The sequence below is a fragment of the Schistocerca americana genome, chromosome 6, assembly GCF_021461395.2.
Source record: "Schistocerca americana isolate TAMUIC-IGC-003095 chromosome 6, iqSchAmer2.1, whole genome shotgun sequence".
NCBI classification, from domain to species: Eukaryota; Metazoa; Arthropoda; class Insecta; order Orthoptera; family Acrididae; genus Schistocerca; species Schistocerca americana.
This window is the reverse complement of record NC_060124.1, coordinates 124,934,630-124,959,839: the sequence shown is the minus strand read 5'-3', so window position 1 is coordinate 124,959,839 and position 25,210 is coordinate 124,934,630.

Sequence of the window (25,210 nt, the reverse complement as noted above, 5' to 3'; positions counted from 1 at the left end):
AGAATCAATAATTCCTTTAAAAAACATCATTAATCGTCACCTGTGATGCTGTCCCTCTAATGGGATTTATTGCAACACTAACGTTGTCTGCGAAAAGCATCAATTGTTGTTCATGAATGGTAAATGGAAGGTTATTCACATACGCAAAGAAAAGGAGACGATCCAAATTTGTATCTTGTGGTGCACCATTCGAGATTTCTCGACAGTCTCTAAAATTTTCTCTGATTCCAACATTTTTAAGTTATACAGCACAACTCAATACATTCTGTTTGTTAAGTAAGGCTAAAAGTGGTTGTGTGTAAAGTCGTTAATCCCACAAACTCAAGTTTTCCTAAGACGGTAATAAGATGTACGCAAGCAAACACTTTGGAAAGTTCACAACTGATACCAACACCCGATATTTTACTATTTAAAACTTGCAGCAAACTGCCTAACAAAAACAGTGAAGTACCCAAAAGCCATAATCAAATGTCACTGCAACTTCATACATGTACAAATCACTGTCGCGTGTGTAAATGATCAGAGTTGCGGTTATGTATGACAGGTGGAACGGCCACCTGAATGAATTTCTGCTGTTCATATTTAGTGTTATTAGCATGTCTGTGTGGATATATAAAGGGTGTAAACAGTGACAGATGTTGAATTATTGCTATGAAGGACACAGAGGTGCACTGTATTTGTGCTGGACAGCGTTAACAGCATTTGACAGATTTTGCATGAGGCCTCATGGTGGGTGTCTGTATGGCCAGCTGGTCGAATAGTGCTGTATACAGGTGTGTGTGGGATTTGGATCCAATGGTGGACTGCATGGAAACGTGAGGGCAGGCTTACTCACTGCCAAATTTCCTGTAGGTCAAATGTTACCACGATAAGGGAGAATGGTCGTACTGTGGAGCAAAAGCGTCGGAACGTATTCACATGTGTCTGACACCCGAGATTAAGGAGTGGGCTGCCAGTTACTTTGTGTCATCTCACACTAGCGGTTAAGGGACTAGCAGTAGGTGGACTGGGGAACGTACGAGGGCAGTTCAATAAGTAATGCAACACATTTTTTTCTCGGCCAATTTTGGTTGAAAAAACCGGAAATTTCTTGTGGAATATTTTCAAACATTCCCGCTTCGTCTCGTATGGTTTCATTGACTTTCGACAGGTGGCAGTGCTGTACGGAGCTGTTAAAATGGCGTCTGTAACGGATGTGCGTTGCAAACAACGGGCAGTGATCGAGTTTCTTTTGGCGGAAAACCAGGGCATCTCAGATATTCATAGGCGCTTGCAGAATGTCTACGGTGATCTGGCAGTGGACAAAAGCACGGTGAGTCGTTGGGCAAAGCGTGTGTCATCATCGCCGCAAGGTCAAGCAAGACTGTCTGATCTCCCGCGTGCGGGCCGGCCGTGCACAGTTGTGACTCCTGCAATGGCGAAGCTTGCGAACACACTCGTTCGAGATGATCGACGGATCACCATCAAACAACTCAGTGCTCAACTTGACATCTCTGTTGGTAGTGCTGTCACAATTGTTCACCAGTTGGGATATTCAAAGGTTTGTTCCCGCTGGGTCCCTCGTTGTCTAACCGAACACCATAAAGAGCAAAGGAGAACCATCTGTGCGGAATTGCTTGCTCGTCATGTGGCTGAGGGTGACAATTTCTTGTCAAAGATTGTTACAGGCGATGAAACATGGGTTCATCACTTCGAACCTGAAACAAAACGGCAATAAATGGAGTGGCGCCACACCCACTCCCCTACCAAGAAAAAGTTTAAAGCCATATCCTCAGTCGGTAAAGTCATGGTTACAGTCTTCTGGGACGCTGAAGGGGTTATTCTGTTCGATGTCCTTCCCCATGGTCAAACGATCAACTCTGAAGTGTATTGTGCTACTCTTCAGAAATTGAAGAAACGACTTCAGCATGTTCGTAGGCACAAAAATCTGAACGAACTTCTCCTTCTTCATGCCAACGCAAGACCTCACACAAGTCTTCGCACCCGAGAGGAGCTCACAAAACTTCAGTGGACTGTTCTTCCTCATGCACCCTACAGCCCCGATCTCACACCGTCGGATTTCCATATGTTTGGCCCAATGAAGGCCGCAATCCGTGGGAGGCACTACGCGGATGATGAAGAAGTTATTGATGCAGTACGACGTTGGCTCCGACATCGACCGGTGGAATGGTACCGTGCAGGCATACAGGCCCTCATTTCAAGCTGGCGTAAGGCCGTAGCATTGAATGGACATTACGTTGAAAAATAGTGTTGTGTAGCTAAAAGATTGGGGAATAACCTGGTGTATTTCAATGCTGAATAAAACAACCCTTGTTTCAGAAAAAAAAGTGTTGCATTACTTATAGAACTGCCCTCGTATTTTCTCCTGTACAGGCTGCCGTTAGCGCCATTACGCAAATGGTAGCGTTTGGAGTGGTGCCGTAACCGTGAACCTTGGACTGTTGATGAACGGCGTCGCCTTGAGTTGAACGATTCAGCACAATGCTGTATGTCAGTGGTTGCCGACGGATGCGGTGACCTCGTGTTTGGGAGAGGCAGAGTGGTGGTTCTCCTCGTGTCACGATGTAGGGAGTCATTGGGTATGACTTCAGCTGAATTCCGGTAGTGACTGAGGGAACTCTACTGACACAACAGTACATTACTGAGACGCTGCATCGTCATGTGTTGTTTGTACGGCACCAGTATCATGGTACAATTTTTATATAGGACGATATTCGTCCAGATGGCATCTCTCTGAACTACTGTCTGCGTGATGGCGAGGTACTCTCGTGGCCAGCAATGACCCTACATCTACTCCGGTTCAATATGTGTTAGACGTTAACTCCATCAGTCCACTCTTTTCCATGTTATTTAGGACCACTTACAACGGCAACAACTGGACCAGTTTGCCTCAGGAGAGGATACAACTGCCTTATTAATGGTTTCCCAAACGAACCAACGCACGAATCCAAAACATTGCGGGTGTAGCTTCATATTGACAAGTGGGCTCTTGTGACAAGTTCTTCGTAAACTTAGGCTGATTTAGTAATCACTGAAATAACATCACATAACCTCTCAACGGTGAACTTTCTTTTCGTTTCCTTCTCCTCTTCTGGGTATTTCCCTTCTTTTATCAGGCAGTGTATTTGGTGACTGAATGCATAAATAAATTTCTCAGTTGGGCAGGCCCTTTGGAACGCACACTGATATGCGCTAAGTAAACTGTTTCGTCTTAGATGTGAGAGCGTAACCAGTACTAAAGGATCACTACGGTGACCATAGTGTTATCAGCGAACATTTGTCTCTTAACATCGTTCCCCAGTATAAGATCTGACATTCTTAGACCTTCATTGTACAGATTATGAAATTGCTATAGTCAGAAAGTCCCGGAAATGTTGTGAGAAATTCGAGGGGTTGTATAGGGTGTCTAGAGGAACAAATTGAGGATAGCAACCCGTGGCTGCAAACGACATCCACCTACGTAGCGCCGAATTTACAGGCACTGCCCCTGCTGCTAGGCCAACACTTCGCCAGCAAACATGACTTGGTATGCTGACGATTTATTTTCCTACCGTACACCTACAAACACTGAAGACGTCACTGGAATTCCAGGAGGAAAGTAAACTAGGGCTGGATAACTGTGTCCTAAATAATCGTCCACCGACACCAGAGACCACTGCATTCATAGGAGACAAGGATTTTCCACGCAGCAGCTAACTGCACCTTCTCCACTGGCTCTCCTGAGGATCAGTGGCGATCAGTGAATAACACACAATGTCGCCAGACATTCCGCCTACGGTTCGTCAGCACAAAAAAACCGCGTTTGCTGTCGAAGGGATGACCTAGCGGCAGACGCCGGCATCTGTGACTTCGGTGCTGTATAGTTTAGTTTGATGACATTTCCTAACACGGCTTCCTAGCCTCGATTTGTTCCTCAAGACATCCGCTACAGCTCCACAAAGTTTCTCACAACATTTCCGGTGCACCATAGTGCATCTACCGAGATATCGCAAAAACCTATGAGCTGCCGACAGGTTTATTTCATTCTTAATCGGAATTCTCATTAGTTTTAAGAGTATTTCACCTTATTATTTTAGTACAGACCCAGCGAAATTTAGTCTTCCAGGTGAGGAATGTATTCAGGAATAAAACAAACCAGTCGGCAGTTGAGGGGTTTTGTGGAATCTCAGGATAAGAGTAATAGATTCTATTGCAGAAAAGGTAAAACTCAATAGATTCTCCTGCCAAGAACATTTGCATAATAGAATCAAAGATAGAAAAAATTGATTAGCTCATGATTCTGCACTATCCATTACTGAAGTATTGGAAAATATCATAATTATCGTATATTCGAAATAGCACTTTAGCCAAATACTGGTCCAAAGTCCTTCAAAAATATTTAATCACACTATTTATCAATCTAGGCAAGCTCCAAAGTTCTGTGTGTGCATTTTGATAAATATCTGAGCAGGACAAGATACTGGGATCTTCAGCTGGCACCAACAGATCTATTAAAAGTATTGGAGGGAAAATTATAACTCTAAATAGGGAAAAATTAGTGACTGTTCCTAATCGCAGTGCAGACTACTTCTTTCCCGCAAACTGTATAATCAGAAGAAGATTGGCATATCAATAAAAACAATGGACATGCATCACATGACAACGATCGCCAATGCATACAAAATCACAATGGACGACGCTCCCATGGAAACATGCGAGGTCCCCAAACACTACTGCCGTAAGAAAACTCATGTGATGAGTGGTGCTACGATAGTAATAATGAACGGAATTCTGAAGAGACTAAATAACAGGAGGTGAAAACATCACAAACGCAATGAACGTTACTACTTCTGTTACAATAACAATAACTGAGACAAGGGCCTAATTAACCCACTGACAGCCAACTGCAGGAAAACTAACTCGTATCAGAGAGGTTAGCCCCAGCGTTCTGGTCTAAGGCGATGTAACGGCACAGATTTGAAGTTCACATGTTTGAACAACAATGATAATGGTGACTTTTGGGGACGATTTGAAAACTATTCATAAAATACCTTTCTTTCTCCCAGTTCTGTTGACGCATTTACAGCTATTGAATAGAAAGCAGCCAAATCGAGTCATATCGGTGAACATCAGCGAGCCGATTTATGAAGTTGTCTGGACCAAATACACGAAATTTTTGGAGAAAAGCCTAGAGGAATTAATTATAACTAGTGTGAAATTGATTTAGTACATCATGAACCTTTCCGTCTGCCATGCTACTCCATCCCCATCTACAAAGAAATAACATCGGGGAATAAGTAGATTACGAGGGCATATTGCTCAAAACAGACCAATTCAACTTGTTGCTAGTGATACTTGTGGATCTATTCCGTGATTAAAGGCGGTAATCTGCTATGTAGTAGCATTCTGTGATATGTCTAGCAAGTAACTGAGGCTGTATGCAATCCCAAATGCAAAGTGTACGTCAGCCATTTGATGCATACGCACCAACTACTATGCGAGAGTTGGCAAGCCTGTAACGCAAGTCTCCGACAATCTCATACAATTCAAGAGTGAAAGGATAGAAGTGTTGCTCAGGACCAACGGGACCAGGCACATACTGTTTGTACAGGTTCACCCCAAGGGGAATAATGCTGAGCGATGTTTTTATCAGTTGTCTTGGATTATGCGCCCATTCGAGGCACGAGATGGTGCGAAGACTAAATGGTTACACTGTCTAGTACTCTTCAAGCAAACAGGGAATGATTGGCCAAGTGCAACAAATAGTCACGCACCATGTGAGTTGCTGTTTGACAACCCAGAGAATAAAACTCATTCCAAAGAAAGTTCGAGATGTGGAGTCTCAAGCGGATAACTTAAGACAATCTAGACAAGCTTACCAGTCAGACTGGTGTCTTATTTTGACAAGAAAGTTAATCAAGTTGACAACTGTAAAATCGGTGATTTAGTCCCGGTTTGTAACCATCATAAGCTTTCCATTATTACTAAGTAGGTAAGGAGTAGGGGATTTGTATGAATAAGATGGTTTGAGACAGAGCTGCCACGGTTGGCAAGCGAAAAGTCGGGACGCTTCAAACAGAAGGTAGCACTTAAGTAATGTTCTTCAATTTTAATACTTACACCAAATGTAAACTCGAAATAGCGTACTTGAAACTTTCAAATGTGTACGAATTCTTAAGGGGCCAAACTGCTGAGGTCATCGGTCCCTAGACCTACACACTACTTAAACTAACTTATACTAAGAACAACACACAAACCCATGACCGAGGGAGGACTCGAACCTAAGGCGGGAGGGGCCGCACCGTCTGTGACATGGCGCCTCTAACCGCACGGCCACTCCGCGTGGCCATACTTGAAACGTAAAATATTTGAAAGTTAACAGTGTTTACCTAATACAAGGGTCTATCTAATGAAAAATAGACAGACTATATAACGAGCATGGCGCATACATCGGTAACACAGGGTGGTAAAACAGGTAACCTCAACTGGTAATCAGGAAGGAGTAGTGCCAATCTTCATTGCTGTGACATTTGACTGTTAGATGCGCTAAGCGTCAGGTCAGCTACTCGTGTGTGTGTGTGTGTGTGTGTGTTGTGTGTGTGTATGTGTATGTGTATGTGTGTCCAACTATACTAGGTAGGCCAGGAAAGAAGAGTAGTTGTGTGTGGCAAACAGTTTTTGTCTTTGAAGTCTCAGAGAGTTAAATTCATGCCCAAATGTTTGCTGTGTATGGCGAAGACAGTTTGTCACGTGTACGCTATGTGTGTTTGTGTGGAAGAAACGACTTCAAGAAAGCCAGCGTAAATGAGAGACAGTAGTCAGCCAGAACAGGCTCATCGTGTCGTTATTCTTTCTGTCGTTGCTGCGGTAGATGTTGCCCCCAGAAATGACCGACGGTGGATGATGGAATACATTCAGGTCATAATGGACATTGCTCATGGTACTGATCACATCTCATGATAAAGCTTGTAAGTTCTGGAAAATCCTTATGCTGTGGGTCCCCCACAGACCGACGAAGCTGAAGCAGAAGCTGAACAGAATGTCGACATCACTATAGCAGCCAGAACGGTATCATGATGTAGAATGTTGTTTCCTGTCCCATATCATCATGGGAGGTGAAACATGGTTTCATCATTGTGAGTCAGAGATAACAATGGAAGCACAAGGATCCGCCACCCTCCCCACCACTACTGAATCATTCAAAGCCATGCACGCTAGCTTCTGGAAAGTCATAATGATTTATATTTTTGACTGCTAGGGCTCGCTGCTAATTGCCTTTCTTGTAAACACGACACAATTAGCGCACAACGAGCATGGACACTTTGCCAAAACTGAAGCATGCCATCTAGTCAAAACTCTCAGGAATGTTGGCGGACAGCATAATTCCGTAGCATGATAATGCCCTCCCACATAATGCCCAGTTTGTTTCCACTATGCTGCAAATATTTCGCTGGGAAGCCCTTAAGCATCCTCCATACAATCGCGACCTCTCCCCATACGATTTTCTCATTTTTGGAGCCTTGAAGAGAAACATTCGTTGCCGTCAATCTACTTCGGACGAAGACGAATATGCGTGCGTGGATTCATGGCTACACAGTCAACCGCTAAATATTTTTCTATGAAAGCTCTGACTGCTTCGTCCAAGGGTGAGGTTGATGTATTAACAGTTGTGGAGGTTTCTTTTGAAATAAGGAATAGTTTTCGTACTTATTTTCCCATGTCTCGCTTTCATTTGAGTGCCCCTTATACACCAGCAAAAATTCAGCAGGTCTGGGGCTGGAACTTACAGACGTACTTCTTGTCTGATGTATCAGCCTTTGGAAGGAAATTTCTTCTCTCGAGAACATGCCAACAGATCTTCGAGCAGCTCATATTTCCGTTTATTTTAACAGGTAGTTGTCTTTCCACAAATTTCACACTAATGCATCAAGCCACAAGGCCTTCATCAGAGAAACACCGAGTCCACGTGTACACTGCTCATAGGAGTAAAAATCGCAAATTTCACTATAGCAAGTATTGGGCTGCCGTTTTCTAAAGAAATGAACCCATTTTTGGTCTGTAGGTAAATCTGAACATTTAAAAATTTCAATGCCATTTGTACAATTCGTTACTTTTTACTTTTATACTGCAGTTCTTTCCAATGAGGCTATCAAGGTCACACTTTATGCTCAAGGCAGCTAATTTCTTAAAAGGCTGGGTATCCAAATTAATCCAAGTTCTTTAAATAGTTTAGGATTCTCTGATAATAGCAAGCAGGATCTTTCCTAAATTAGTCTTCATGAGATGCGCTCATCTCTCAAATTCTCATTCACATTAAAAACGTTTACTCGAAAATCAATATTTTCGTTCAAGAATTCTAACATATCGTAAAGATCTGTAAGCTGCATTTTCCTATTCTCAAGTTGAAAAATTGTTGATGTAACGAGACTAATGTAGTACGCATGAATTGCATTTAAAAAAAGGGAAGTCACCATTCATCTTCCTTGTCCTTGTCTTCTTCCAAGTCTATATTAAGGGACTGCTCACCTCTTCTCCTTGAGGGAGGAAGTACGATCGAATAGATTCCCAGTGTCTTAATAACCACTCAAGAGTCAGCGACAAAGATAGCCATCGTACAGGTATACCTTGTAAAAGTGAATTCTCTTGGTCAACGAAGTCAAATGTTTCCTTTTTTTTTTTTGTTTTTTGATTTTTGAGTTCATGATATTGAACGTGAATTCCTTGTAACCTTTAAATACCAGACTCTAGACGCCGATTTCATAATTTTGGACTGATTATGAATAACGTTACAGTTGCAGTTAGCTTCAGTTAAAACTTGAAGATCAAAACTTTTGAAAAAGTTTGTAGTGTTTTCCAACGTTCACTGCTGCATCAAAAGTTGATATATTAGAAACTTACAATGTTCGGCAAAAATAGACTTAAATTCTCCGAGTATAGCGTCACCTCTGTGACTGCTGATACTCTACACATTCATTACGAAGTAGGAACGCTCTGTTCACTTTTTCTCTTGGGTTTCATTCTAACAGTCATAAATGTTATCATTACACTCATTGACTGTACTGAGCACTTGAATCGAATCAAACTTTGGTGAACCCTAAATTCACAGTAACGTTAACAATGTTTCGTTCTTACGAAAGAGCAAAAGTACAAAACATTCCAATACTCCTTGACTCTGTCACTCCGTAAACACAACTGCCTCTTCAACAGTGAGAGTAATGAAAACGAGGCGGCGAAAAAATTGTCTTTATTACCCAGTGGTTTGTTTTTCTTTCCGTGTATTATTGAAAAGTAGGGACGATTCCTACAAAATCAGGGAACGTGGCAACCCTAGTTAGGGATGATACAAACCTCCCGCTTTAGGGAGGATATGAGATCTATATCCGTATCAGGATATGGTACCATTCCATTAATTAATAAACGCATCACACAAGAGTTATGTATTGAAACTGTATGTAGTTTCCGAACAAGAATTTGTGTGGTCTCTTGTTTAGCATACCATTACTGATCACGTGTGTGTTAGCAAGTGAGACGTAATGTTTGCTTCATGTTAGAAATGTCTCGTAATACTATATACTCTTAGCTGGACTATGCATTTTCATGGCTAGCCTATACTGTAGAATCAGGACAGAGTGAGGTTGTTGTTGTTGTTGTTGTTGTTGTGGTCCTCAGTCCTGAGACTGGTTTGATGCAGCTCTCCATGCTACTCTATCCTATCCAAGCCTCTTCATCTCCCAGTACCTACTGCAACCTACATCCTTCTGAATCTGCTTGTGTATACATCTCCTGGTCTCCCTCTACGATTTTTACCCTCCACGCTGCCCTCCAATACTAAATTGGTGATACCTTGATGTCTCAGAACATGTCCTACCAAGCGATACCTTCTTCTGGTCAAGTTGTGCCACAAACTTCTCTTCTCTCCAATCCTATTCAATACTTCCTCATTAGTTGTGTGATCTACCCATCTAATCTTCAGCATTCTTCTGTAGCACCACATTTCGAAAGCTTCTATTCTCTTCTTCTCCAAACTATTTATCGTCCATGTTTCACTTCCATACATGGCTACACCCCATACAAAAACTTTCAGAAATGACTTCCTGACACTTAAATCTATACTCTATGTTCACAAATTTCTCTTCTTCAGAAACGCTTTCCTTCCCATTGACAGTCTACATTTTATATCCTCTCTACTTCGACCATCATCAGTTATTTTTCTCCCCTAATTGCAAAACTCCTTTACTACTTTAAGTGTCTCAATTCCTAATCTAAGTCCCTTAACATCACCCGACTTAATTAGACTATATTCCATTATCCTCGTTTTGATTTTGTTGATGTTCATCTTATATCCTTCTTTCAAGACACTGTCCATTCCATTCAACTGCTCTTCCAAGTCCTTTGCTGTCTCTGACAGAATTACAATGTCATCGGCGAACCTCAAAGTTTTTCAATCTTCTCCATGGATTTTAATACCTACTCCGAATTTTTCTTTTGTTTCCTTTACTACTTGCTCAATACACAGATTGAATAACATCGGGGAGAGGCTACAACCCTGTATTACTCCCTTCCCAACCACTGCTTCCCTTTCGTGTCCCTCGACTCTTATAACTGCCATCTGGTTTCTGTACAAATTGTAAATAGCCTTTCACTCCCTGTATTTTACCCCTGCCACCTTTAGAATTTGAAAGAGAGTATTCCAGTCAACATTGTCAAAAGCTTACTCTAAGTTTACAAATGCTAGGAACGTAGGTTTGCCTTTCCTTAATCTTTCTTCTAAGATAAGTCGTAAGGTCAGTATTGCCTCACGCGTTCCAGTGTTTCTACGGAATCCAAACTGATCTTCCCCGAGGTCGGCTTCTACTAGTTTTTCCATTCGTCTGTAAAGAATTCGTGTTAGTATTTTGTAGCTGTGGCGTATTAAACTGATTGTTCGGTAATTTTCACATCTGTCAACACCTGCTTTCTTTGGGATTGGAATTATTATATTCTTCTTGAAGTCTGAGGGTATTTCGCTTGATTTATACATCTTGCTCACCAGATGGTAGAGTTTTGTGTGGACTCGCTCTGACAAGGCCGTCAGCAGTTCCAATGGAATGTTGTCTACTCCTGGGGCATTGTTTCGACTCATGTCTTTCAGAGCTCTGTCAAACTCTTCACGCAGTATCGTATCTCCCATTTCGTCTTCATCTACATCCTCTTCCATTTCCATAATATTGTCCTCAAGTACATCGCCTGTGTATAGACCCTCTATATACTCCTTCCACCTTTCTGCTTTCCCCTCTTTGCTTAGAACTGGGATTCCATCCGAGCTCTTGATATTCATACAAGTCGTTCCCTTATCTCCAAAGGTCTCTTTAATTTTCCTGTAGGTAGTATCTATCTTACCCCTAGTGAGATACGCCTCTACATCCTTACATTTGTCCTCTAACCATCCCTGCTTAGCCATTTTGCACTTCCTGTCGATCTCATTGTTGAGACGTTTGTATTCCTTTTTGCCTGCTTCAATTACTGCATTTTTATATTTTCTCCTTTCATCAATTAAATTCAGTATTTCTTCTGTTACCCAAGGATTTCTACTAGCCCTCGTCTTTTTACCTACTTGATCCTCTGCTGGCTTCACTACTTCATCCCTCAAAGCTACCCATTTTTCTTCTACTGTAATTCTTTCCCCCATTCCTGTCAATTGTTCCCTTATGCTCTCCCTGAAACTCTGTACAACCTCTGGTTCTTTCAGTTTATCCAGGTCCCATCTCCTTAAATTCCCACCTTTTTGCAGTTTCTTCAGTTTTAATCTACAGCTCATAACCAATAGATTGTGGTCAGAGTCCACAACTGCCCCTGGAAATGTCTTAAAATTTAAAACCTCGTTCCTGTGCTCTGTGCAAAATTCAACCAGGCGGCTTCCTCTTTCATTTCTTAGCCCCAATCCATATTCACCTACTACGTTTCCATCTCTCCCTTTTCCTACACTCGAATTCCAGTCACCCATGACTATTAAATTTTCGTCTCCCTTCACTATCTGAATAACTTCTTTTATTTCATCATACATTTCTTCAGTTTCTTCGTCATCTGCAGATGATTGGCATATAAACTTGTACTACTGTAGTAGGTGTGGGCTTCGTATCTATCTTGGCCACAATAATGCGTTCACTATGCTGTTTGTAGTATCTTACCCGCATTCCTATTTTCCTATTCATTATTAAACCTATTCCTGCATTACCCCTATTTGATTTTGTGTTTATAACCCTGTAGTCACCTGACCAAAAGTCTTATTCCTCCTGCCACCGAACTTCACTAATTCCCACTATATCTAACTTTAGCTTATCCATTTCCCTTATTAAATTTTCTAACCTACCTGCCCGATTAAGGGATCTGACATTCCCCGCTCCGATCCGTAGAACGCCAGTTTTCTTTCTCCTGATAACGACATCCTCTTGAGTAGTCCCCGCCCGTATATCCGAATGGGGGACTATTTTACCTCCGGAATATTTTACCCAAGAGGACGCCATCATCATTTAATCATACAGTAAAGCTGCATGCCCTCGGGAAAAATTACGGCTGTAGTTTCCCGTTGCTTTCAGCCGTTCGCAGTACCAGCACAGCGAGGCCGTTTTGGTTATTGTTACAAGGCCAGATCAGTCAATCATCCAGACCTTTGCCCTTGTAACTACTGAAAAGGCTGCTGCCCCTCTTCAGGAACCACACGTTTGTCTGGCCTCTCAACAGATACCCGTCCGTTGTGGTTGCACCTACGGTACGGCTGTCTGTATCGCTGAGGCACGCAAGCCTCCCCACCAACGGCAAGGTCCATGGTTCATGGGGGGGGGGGGGGGGGGGGCAGAGAGGGGTAAGGTAGTTAATTTCCTTCTATGTGGGTGCAATGCTGTTTGGCAGCAGTTATGATGATCTATTTCCCAGTTGTATGATTTCTTGTCCTGATCGAAATTATTATGTCCTATATTTCATCTTGAAAAATTCGAGAACAAACTCGGTACACTTTGCCTCTAAAGACCAGATGGCATTACCTTCGTGTTTATAAAGATTGCTTTATTTGCCACGAGCAATGGCTATAGCTGTGACTTAAGTTTGTTTAATTCACCACTTCAGTTCAACATTATTGTTATTATCAACTTAAGTTGGGTAAATTTCTAATTTGTTATGCTTTTGTTCCAGGCTGAACGTTTCTATTTATTTACAAACGTTGGTCGGAGGCCTCAATGTTTACTTCTTTGTAAGTACTCGTTACTTCTCACGGCATACGTGGGTGCATGTGTAAATTGTACTGGCGGTTTAAAGTGCTTTTCCTCATTTCGACGACTTGATTCGCAGTGTGAGATTTGATGATTGAGAACTCCCTGACGTATTGACATTGTGGTGAGCTAATGAACGATCTCAAACTTGTTGTACTGAATCCTTGCCATATGAAATATATACGCTTTTACAACTCCTAAATTGTATTACATAATCTTCATTGTGACAGGGTCGGTAGCTGCGATTAATTTTTGGAATGATTTCGTGATGCCTTCAGCTGCCATTCAGCAACTCTTAAATTTAAGCAAAAATGGATGCTTTGGCAAGGATGATATTAACCGGGAGGAAGCTTCCAGGGTAAGGAAAAAATATAGTGTACCCTGCTGTTTTTCTTGCAAAGAAATGATTTAAGTGTTGGTGTTACACAGGTTTATAACATCATCGGGAATAGGGCGTTTCAATGGCTGCATACAATCAACATTCGTCTTCAAAGTATTAAAAATACTCCATACCCATAGATCTATCCCTGTCCCCCTCCTACAAACTATTGAGTGGGCGCCCTTGTGTGAGAGACTAGCTTGTAGCTTACATCTCCAGGACATAAGAAAAAGTGCCATAGAAATATTCTGAACTGCCTGCGTTCCTGTACGACTCCCTCTTCCATATAACATTAAGATTGAAAAGTGTTCTACAGATTAATTTGTTTATGAACCAGACATGTCTTTTCGAAACGTTTCGATCCCATACTAATGTTTAGCAGTATCAGTGTTACACGGTTTTATTATATGTTTTTGAGAATTCTTGTACCTTCTTTCTTGCAAACTACGGTAAACAAGTACATATGTGTCCACCTAACGGTCACAGAGACGGATGTATTTGTTACAATTTAATACTAATTTTTGTTGTACGATCTGTTACGTGAAAGTCACAATGAGATACATCGTCTAATGGAGACTCACTTCCCTTTTGACTACCCATTCTGTCACCCCCTGTTGCTATTGTTGAGATATCCTGCCTACATAATGTCGAAACTGTAATGCACATCATGTATCCAGATAAAACTACAATGCCAAATGTTGTTCAGGCGTCAGTTTTACAAAGAGTTTCACCACAGCTACAGCGCTAATGCAAGAGCGAAGAAGAATTTCTTTCTCCACAAAACGCACCTGGAGCACCATTCAACCGTCAAAAGTCAGCTTCAATATTGTACAAAATGTTATAAGGAACGGTCAATAAGTTCTCGTTTGAGGGCGTTGCTGCAGCCTACATACAAGGTAGTGCGACTCTGATGTGCATTTAGAGGCACCGACAAGAGGAAAAGGGATTAGTGTGCGATTCTGGATTGGACGGCAGTCGAGCAGACATCGCCCCTTACGATAAAAACCAATTGCTGATATTTATGCATAAAAACTTTTAACCACAATACTGAAAAGAAATGTAACTGAATGTATTTCCCATCCAGCACACACAGTGGAGCCAATTAATGCCAACATTTAACTTTTTGTATATTCATGCAACACGTATATTATTGTTTTGGATTATCTAATTGCCGTCATACTCTATAATGAACTGAAATTACTTGTTTACCAGTATATACAGTGACACGTATAGAAAAACATTATAAATAAAGTGAAAATAAGCTCTTCAAGGAACCCACAAAAAAACTGATTATTTTATATACTGAAAATCTGCGACAAAGTATCAGTGCTCTCTTTAATTATGCATTATGCATTATGCATTTCTTCCCCTGCAGGAACTAATGAATTTTCCTTGTATGTATGTAAAATTCTAGCTCAAAACTTGTGATTTTCAAAGAAAGACTTTACAACAAAAGTCACTTACAGGAAAGTTTAAAATTTTGTCATTAAGTCACGAAATGAAAAAATATGGCATTGTTCGTTCTGTACAATGGGTGTATAATCTGTTAATGTTTATAAGGTAAACTTTCTAGTTCACTATCTCTGCCAAAAAAATGCAAATTAATGTCAGTTTATGAAAGTACGATTTGAACGTAGATACAAACGATCCTAAATGTATAATTTCTACCTATGATTGGACAATGTTGTATCTCTGTTTCATTTTTAACGCTTCCAGCGCAGCAATTTTCCAATTTTTACGATGTATCGTCCTGTACGATCTATAGTGAGGCAGAGGTGTGTTTTTGCTCTTTGGACGTTCAGTTGTCTTCTTCTTTACGAAAACGACACCAGACAAAAAAGCGTTCAGCAGTTCTTGAATTAACACGCTTTTGTGACGGTGTAGAACTGTTCGCCTTTACAGAAGGCATAATCTTTTGAATAATATTTTGCAAAAAGAACTACAAGAATATATATTTCAAATTGCAAAATGTCTGCATGCTCTAGCTTTGTCAACTCGTGTGCTCGAAACAATAATAAACCAAAAAGGTAAAAGAGATTATACTTCCATTGTTTGTAAATGCGAAGTAATGCATTTAGAAATATATGGTTCCATAATAATTTTCTATTATTGAGAAAGTAAGGAATCATGTTGTTCTTTATTTGTCTCACCCCACTTAAAGAGGCTACAAAATGATTTAACTAATAACAAGACGTGCAACTTGTAGAGTTCTACTATCAAAAGCAGATAAAATTCTTTCATGATTTACGCATTCGATGTTGCAGACGAGGAGAGAGTATATACGAGGATTTCCTTGAATCTTAGGCTAAAGATAGGCAGATCTTCACTGTCACTATAACAAGTAATGTAGACAAGCAACGGTCATTATTCGTGGCAACCTGAGGAGAAAATTATTTCGCTTTAACACTGTTCCATGTTCCTTCCTACGTTTTTTTGAAAGTGGAAAGTTTAATTAAACTGCCTTTCCTTTTATAAATGGTCCAGAGCAGAGGGCCGGCCGGTGTATTTTTTCCGGCGTACTGCTCACAGGTAAAGCGGCCAGCTACGGCGCAGTTTTATAATACGCAGTATTTTGTTTCATTTGATTTAAACCGTGGGCACTGCTGGTAACTCACTGTACTGCAGTCCTAAGGCAATACACAGCGCGGAGATCTGATGTGTACCTGCAGTTATTGGGAGGAATTTCCGTTCCAGACACGAAGTAGGTGAAAAAACAAAACTATATAAAACTAAATAAAATATATTGAGTGTATTTTTAAAAGTCAATTTACAGAGTTATAATGCACACCGGTGGGTCTTTGCAATTAAGGCTGCTGATCGTCCACTCTAAACTGCTCCCGGGTTTAGAAAGGTAAGTATGTGAATTTTATTCGAAGAAAATATTTCGGCCTTTTAACGTCATGCAGTTCACAGGTGTATAGCTTTTATTACTGGAAGTAAAAGTTATTTTGAACAGTGATTAGCTTAGTCAATGTCAAACAATTTTCATCTGTTTCTGTTACGTCAGTGTGCAGAAAGCGACTGAATGTGGACTACGTGAGGACGCTTATTACAAGAAGCCATTGTTGACCGCACAGCGGTTATCGGTTGAAAATCTAACTTATTTACCTCAGAGATGTTTTGGCAAACCTTTTGTCTTTTGGCAAACCTTTCGTCTGGAGTATCCGAATTCAGATCCCCGTATGTCCATCGTATTCTGGAGAATGTCGGTTCAAATTCCAGCCCACCCACCAACTTTTACCTTTCCCGTATTTTCCCTTAATCACTTGATACGAACGCAGGAATGGCTACTTATAAAGGGCACATGCGATTTCGCTCCACATCCTTCCCCATTCCGATCTTGTGTTGCATCTGTAATTCCCTCGTCATCGACGGACGTTTCACTCGAATTCTCCTTCTGTTGCCCCATCCTCACCTAAATTTCAGTTATTTCTCTGAGCTGGGATCGACATCCTGCACAAAGTTATGAAGTGACACCGGTGTCTGACCCATACGTTGAAACACTTTACACAGCTGAAGAATATATTACTCTTTAGTTTTGATTGTTACGCTTATTCCGGAAGGCAGAATGTGACTATTGGATTGCCTTCTTGCGTATTCCAACTTTCTTTTTTTATTTCTTCTGTGATATTCCCAATAGCAGATAATGTTATCCAAGATATTTAAAAGCTTTACTTCCTTCTCCCTTGCGAAATTCATTTTCCAAATCCACATTTTCCATCCTGTAAGATGGTCAGTTTTGGCAACATTTATTGGAAGACCCGATTTCCCATATTGTTCTTTGATTTTACGGAAGATAATTCCACGTCTTCAACGTCTCTTGCTATGATCACGTGATCGTCCAGAAACAGTAATGAATACAACGTTTCTTTTCCAGCCAGAATCCCGTGCTACAGGAATTTTGTTAGTATTCTCGCAAGGCTTCCTCTAAATAAATTCTGAACAGAACACTGGATTCTCGCAGTCCTTTTGCGATTTTAAATTCAACAGATAGTTGGGAAATGTGCACGTAATGTCCATACTATCCATATACGCACACAGATAAGCTAGTTGTTTTGTCAGTAAACAGCGTATATCTGTATTCACTTACATACAAACATAATGACGGCACACCTTTCAAATATCGAATGATGACTACGTTGCTTTCCAGATCCGTTTACTATGAGATTTACTGATTTTTATCTAATTACTGAATACAAAAGGAGGGTGTTGACCTAAAAACTACAACAACAACAACTGCAACGTTCTATAATTGTCTGCTTGTCTCCAGTTTCCACGGGCGTATTTCTTTCGTTGTCGCTTCTGCGGAGAATTTCATGTCTTACCAGTCCACCTACTTTATTACATTCCCCTATATCACTACATCTGCAATGCTTCGACTGTCGGCTTTCCTATTTTCAAGGTCCATGATTCACTTCCAGACGTTCCTGAGCTCCAAATGGTCATTCACATTAATTTCTCTCTGAAGTAACTGCCATGTTTCTTACTAGTAGCCGGCCGTTGTGGCCGAGTGGTTTTAGGCGCTTCAGTCTGGAACCGCGCGACCGCTACGGTCGCAGGTTCGAATCCTGCCTCGGGGATGGATGTGTGTGATGTTCATAGGTTGGTTAGGTTAAAGTAGTTCTAAGTTCTAGGGGACTGATGACCTCAGATGTTAAGTCCCATAGTGGTCAGATCCATTTGAACCATTTTTTTCTTACTAGTAGGCTTCTATTAGTGAGGAATGCTCTCTTTTCCGGTGACAGTTTCTTATGCCCCGTTGTGTCACCCCTCACGCATTATTATGTTTCCAAGATGGCGCTGCCCTAGTGCCAATAGCCCCTACTTAGCACTCTTGGACGACTTCAAACTGCACAAAAATTTTCTAAGTCAGCATATCTACTGAAGGTCTCTTGATCGTGTACGCTGTTTCTACCTATTTCTAGGTTGTAATCGATGAAACAATTAGATCTTAGCTTTGTTGTCCCACATGCTGTGGTCCATCATGAAGCATTGACAAGGGGTCAATTTTGTTCTTATCTGTTAATTTAAGGGCGTTTACGAGTTGCAGCTCTGTAGACGCCATAGAACCGTTGCTTCTGTTTCACATGTCACTGCGCAGGTACTAGTTTTAGGGTGCTTAGGTACATTGTCTCAGTCCAAAAACGTCACCTCATTACAGTCCACAGCTCGCTTCGCTGTCGCAGCGGCACACATTTCTTACGTCACCAAGATTTATTGCATACTTTCACATTATCTTTCGTTTAAAACGCTACTGTTTTCATCACTAGACGGTGTATCGCCTGCTATCTGAATCTTTATTCGATTCACTAAAATCTATTTCGTACAAAATCGATGAGCTGTAGAGCCTTCTGTTCCGTGTTGGTGTGGGAACTTGTCGCCGAATGAGCTCAATAAATAAAGACTACATACGCGTAACCTCGAATTAATGGTTCAATTTCATAAACATATAACCAATGACATCTACACGTATGGTTGCAAAACTAGCAACGAAAGCAGCGAACAACAGAACAGCCACCCGTTGCGACTACAGCGCTGTGGCGGGGCTACTTGTCATTTTACCGCAGTGCTATCCCCCGTCCCTGCTGTCTCGATTTATTTTCAGATAAGAAAGTAAAATGCTGGGGAAGGAGGGGCACATCACATTGCCAGCAAGAGAAGAAATGTATAGTGTTACAGAACTTAGAAATGAAGCGTTAAATTTTAAACAGTTTTCCCGCTTTGTGAACGGATTTTATAAGAAACTAGCGAACCCAGCAAAGCTTCGCAATTCCTCAACACATATTGAAATTGGACACACATCCTAATCTCCTCCTCGCCCTTCTTTCTGTCCATCACCTTTACCACCATCTCTCTGTCTATAGCCCCCTAGCACCGTCTCTCTACGTCCCTTTCCTCCCACGTCTCTTTGCCCATCTCCTCCTTCATCAATTCTATTTCCATTTCGTCCTCCCCTTTCTGTCCATCTCCTGTTCCTTCATCTCTGACCCTGAGGCTCATGTTCCGTAGTACTATTCTAATCACAAGCCTTTAAGCAATATACACAAATTTTCTGTTCTATGTGAAAACCGACTGTTAAAAAGAAAACAGAATTACACCTCGTTGTGTATATATTAAAAAATACATATATATAAAAAGGAAGAGTATACGGGGTGAACAAATCCGTGAAACTGCATGGACGGATTCGTGACTGGAAATGAAAGAAAAAAGATCCTATGAACATGTGCCCTGAAATGGACAGTGCGCGTGCAACGACAACAAATCGTCCCGTAGCACAGCAGAGGACTGCATCCGAGGCCTACGAGAAAGACAGGCCGCGGTGCGTACGTCATGAAGATAGGCTGAGTTAACGCCGTCGCCCGCTCAACTCAGCAGATAAACAACTTTCTTACACCTGTTAACTCGTAACTAGGTGCGTACGTACAAACGAGAATTGCATCATCTATTGGAATTCGCTATCATGTAGTTTAGTCCTAAAATGATCTGAAGTCAATAAGCCTACTTATAATTTGTTACTGCTGTACTGGGGTACAATAAAATTAAAATCATCACAAAATGATAATCATTGCATGAGGCCCCACTTCTTGTATTAAATGAGGACTGTCAACCAGAAGAGACTAAGTGCTACAAACAAGCCGTCATACCATTTATACCATATATGTATCAAGAACTGATCTTAAATTTTGTGGTAGTACTGTTAATCAGTAATACTTCATAATAACTGACTCTAGCAGAAGGTGCAGTTCTCGTTAGTACGTGAATGCCCAGCTGCGAGTAAACAGGTTTAGAGACGCAATTTGTCTGCTGAGCTGAGCGAGCGAGCGCGTTACCGCGGGCTGCGGCCTGTCTTTCTCGCGGGCCTCGGCTGCATCGCATTGACGTCACAACGGAGGTTCGAAGTGGTCTCCATTGGACGCAATGCACGAGTTCGCTCGTCGCACCACTGACTGCTGCACTTTGGACTGAACCGCATTGGCGGGCCGTTTGCCTAGCTTCTACTACGGTTCGTCTGTAGTATTTAAAAAAATAAGTACCATATGTCCGTCTGAATGTTTGTAATAGTATCGTGTAAAAATTTGAAGTAATTCGGTCTAGAACTTTTCTCTTCGAGATTTTTGGTAACAATTTTATACTACGACTTGTCTTCATATTGTAGTGTAAATTAATTCTTTAGTCAAATGAATTCGAATTCAGGCCCAGAAGTCGTCTTAGACAGTGACGAATTCGGTGACACAACACCGTCTTATATTTAACTGTCAATACAAGGAAATGATTTGTATAATAACAGTAAGTATTACTTGGACTACTTTAAGAAATATAGACTGCAGGTTCTATTGACAAATGTTGAAACATGGAAAACGATAGTGGACTTATGGCGTGCGATCGTCTGATAACCAAACCGGCAACTACCGAATAATTTTAGACGCTCAAAATTATTTGCAAAAGATTAGATAAACATGACCGTGGTGTCACGCTCTCTGTTACCAAATAAGCAAACCTGTAAATAAGTTTAAAAAAATTTGTATTATTTTACAACATAATTCACCCTACAAAAAGAAGGAAAAGTACTACCAAATATCAGATATCGTATTTTTTAACTCAAAAGAATCAAAATTTCCACAGATTACTATGACATCGAAATAAAGCTTATACAATCACGACACTCCCCGCTGCGAAAATTGGTACAGTTCCACTGGTGGAGCGACGCTAGCGCTCCAAGTGGTGAGAAAACTGTCGGTGAAACGCGTCACCCCCTAAGGATATTGTTTTTTTTTAAATTAACTTGTACTTAATTAACGGAATAGTTGCTACATTTTTGCTTTCTATGCGCTAGTAACTTACCAAGAGAAGTGAATTACGGTGAAATACTTGTAAAAGGACCCGAATCAATCTGATTCACTGTCATATGCTGCAATTCAATGGTGAATATTTCGAAATACGTCCATGTTTGCAGCTTATTCCGCTGAAAGCAAGAGAATATAAACACATTTCACGTATGAAAATATATATTTCTGGCAATGTGTGTTGGTATTATCATAGTCATTGTCATTGTCACTTACATTTCTTTATGGATTACAATGATTCGCCCATTCTTACACTCACTTCACTTTCTGATACACGTATATTTTTGGAAATGTCAATACATTCGATTCAAAAGCGAATGTGTTGAAGATTCTTGTCAATTATGGCTTAGGTTTAGCAACAGTTGTGTAATTGTTTTTGACGATGTTTATCAGGTCTGTGTGGCTTTCCCTGAAGTTTGGCTTAACGTGTAGCAAACAAAACTCTATTTCGTTGAACAGATAAACGTCGTCTTCCTGTAAAAGTTCATATCTTTGGTGTTTACAAGCAACTTTCTTTTTGTTAAAGACACTATCCATTATAGTTCATGGATGCACCATTCAGCTTCACATTACTCACCTCACTCAGAGCCGATACCCATCAACAGCAATCACGTAGCCACTGTGAAAGAAAGATGGAGTAGTTTCGTTGAAACAACTGTTTGTTGTAAACTAATAGTAGTTGCTTGAAGCAGTTCAGTAAATCCCAACACAGAGACATAATTAATGCAATGTAATGTCGGGAACACATTGTGCAGGTAACATAATAAGTGATTAACGTTGTAAGGTTACAGGTTAATATAACAACGATAAAAACCAATGTGCGGCAAATGAAAAAGCAAATGAGGAATGCTGGCACATTAAGAACCAGTGTAACTGGCAGAATGTTGAATGCAACCATGCAAACATGCATGTCTTGTGTCTCACAGGTGCCGAACGTCAGTTTGTGGAATGTTGCTTCATGCTTATAGCACTTGGTTGGTCAACTCAAGGACAGTTAATGCTGTTCGCGGATGACGCTTGTGTTGTAGTCCGATGACGTACCATACATGCTCGATTGGAGACAGATCTCGTGATCGAGCAGACCAAGGTGAAACGTCGACACTGCAGAGCACGTTGATTACAACAGCAGTATGTAGGCGAGCGTTAACCCCGAAATGCTGTTCATCAACGGCAGCACAACAGGTAGAATCGCCGCACTGACGTGCGTATCTACAGTACGGGTGCATAGGATAACCGCGGTAGTGCTCCTGCTCTCATACGAATTCTCATTCCAGACCATAACTGCAGATGCAGGTCCAGCGTGTTTAACACACAGTCAGATTGGTTCCAGGTCCTGAAGTGGCCTCGTTCTGACCAACACATTACCATCACCGGCAGCGAGGCATAACCGACCTTTATCAGGAAACACAATGGACCTCCCTCCACTCCTCCCTCCAACGGGCACTCGCTTGACATCACTAAAGTGTCAAACGGCGGTGGTTTCTTATCAGTGGAATGCACGCTACAGGGCGTCTGGCTCGGAGCCATCCGTAAAGTAACCGATTTTTAATAATTTGTTGTGTCACTGTGGTGACAACTGCGCTTGGGATTGCTGCTGCAGCCACAGTACAATCCTCCACAGACATACACCGAACGCAACGGTCTTTCTTCTAGTTGGTGCCACGTGGCCATTCGAAGCCCGGTCTTCTTGCGACCATACAGTCCCGTGACCATCGCCGTCAGCATTCAGTTACATTCTTGCCAATTCCGTCTGACTCCATCTTTTCGTAGCCCTGTTGCATAACCTCGTTTAAACTCAGTCAGTGCCGGCCGGTGTGGCCGAGCGGCTCTAGGCACTTCAGTCTGGAACCGCGCGACCGCTACGGTCGCAGGTTCGAATCGTACCTCGGGCATGGATGAGTGTGATGTCCTTAAGTTAGTTAGGTTTGAGTAGTTCTAAGTTCTAGGGGACTGATGCCCTCACATGTTAAGTCCCATAGTACTCAGAGCCATTTGAACCAAACTCAGTAAACTGTTGATAATGGAGTCTTCGTCGTAATAAAGGCATTCTTCACTGACAGCAGTTGACAATCACCAACCTCAAAGTAACAAACGTTGACGATCGTTACAGCGCTTATTATAAAGCAAGCCTGATCGCATCCTCTGCCGCGGGAGGTAAGCGCGTGGTCTCAGCCGCCATACCGCAGTTCACGTGGCTCCCTCCGTCGGAGGTTCGCGTTCTCCCTTGGGCATGGGTGTGTGTGTGGTCCGCCGTGCGGGATTAGCCGCGCGGTCTTGGGCGCTGCAGTCATAGACTGTGCGGCTGATCCGGGCGGAGGTTCGAGTCCTCCCTCGGGCATGGGTGTGTGTTTGTCCTTAGGATGATTTAGGTTAAATAGTGTGTAAGCTTAGGGACTGATGACCTTATAAGTTAACTACCATAAGATTTCACACACAGTTGGACATTTTTTGTGTGTTGTCCTTAGCGTAAGTTACTTTATTCCATACTAAGCAGTGGAAAAACCTAGTGACCGATGACCTCGGCAGTTTGGTTCCATAGGAATTCACCACAAATTTGCATTCCTTTTTAGTTTTTTTTGTTTCTGCATCCTCGTAGTGGGGCTACTAGCACCGCTCTTATGAGTTGCTCGCGAAATTTGAATAGACGTCATCTTTCAATCTTTCAGATGTAGGTACACCCCTACCAACCCTCATTTACCTTTTTCTTCCGTCAGCGTATGATAATATTGAGCTCTTTGTTACTACACGGAAGTATTTTGTAAAGTAGAGATTTGACAAAATTTTCAAAAGAATACTCGGTGTCTTCAATTACGGTTAAAGTGAGGAATTAACTCTACTTTCAGAAATTCTTTATTGTGAACTTGTCGCCCATGCACCTTTTGACGTAGTCAGCAGGAAAACAGAAAAAATAATTGACTGGGCCTTCACATTTTAAAACTTTGCACCATAAAAGAAGTTACAAATTAGTTCAAATGAATTCACGTTTATTCGAAATTCTGTGAAAAATTCATTATAAGTACTGAGTCTTCTGGGTGTTGCTCTGGTGGTAATTTAATTCAACAAAAGATATTGTTCAGGAAAGCGTTATTTACAATATATTTTAAAAGACTCTGCATAGGAAGTTTATATTTGTTTAAATCTTTATCATGTTACAAATTCAGTAAGGACTAATATGTATCTAAACAGTGTCACTGTTTTGAGTTTCTTTCTGAAACATGCAGTATAGCATGATTGATGCATCACATGCTATGGCGTTATCAAACTGAACAACAGTAACGACTATAAAATTCAGATATTGCTAAATAGCATCTGTACCACTTAGTGCACTGCCCTCTTTAAAATTAAAGTTCAGTCTTTCCGTCACGTTACTACGTGAACGCCGCAACAGACACTTAACTGAAAGAAATCTATGTTCAACAACTTGGATGGTGATACTCACATACTCACACACCTTTACTACAAAAAATGTACTTAGAACAGGGTATCGTTTATTGTCAGTGTAGTAGTTCTATTCCCAAATCAGCACAAACAGAGGCCCATTCAAAGGTGTCAGCGTTCCACCCACTATCGCCAGTAACTTGTATCACAAGTAAGTCCTGGAGTGGTGTCTTTAATAGAGAATAAACAGCAGTTACATTTTCAGCGAAGCACAATCCAGTCTTCGAACACCGGTCGAGGTGAGACACGGAGACACCGTGTACTTCGTTCCGCCTGGCAGAGTGTAACAGTGACACGTGCAATCACTAGTGCACACAGGTCAGAAC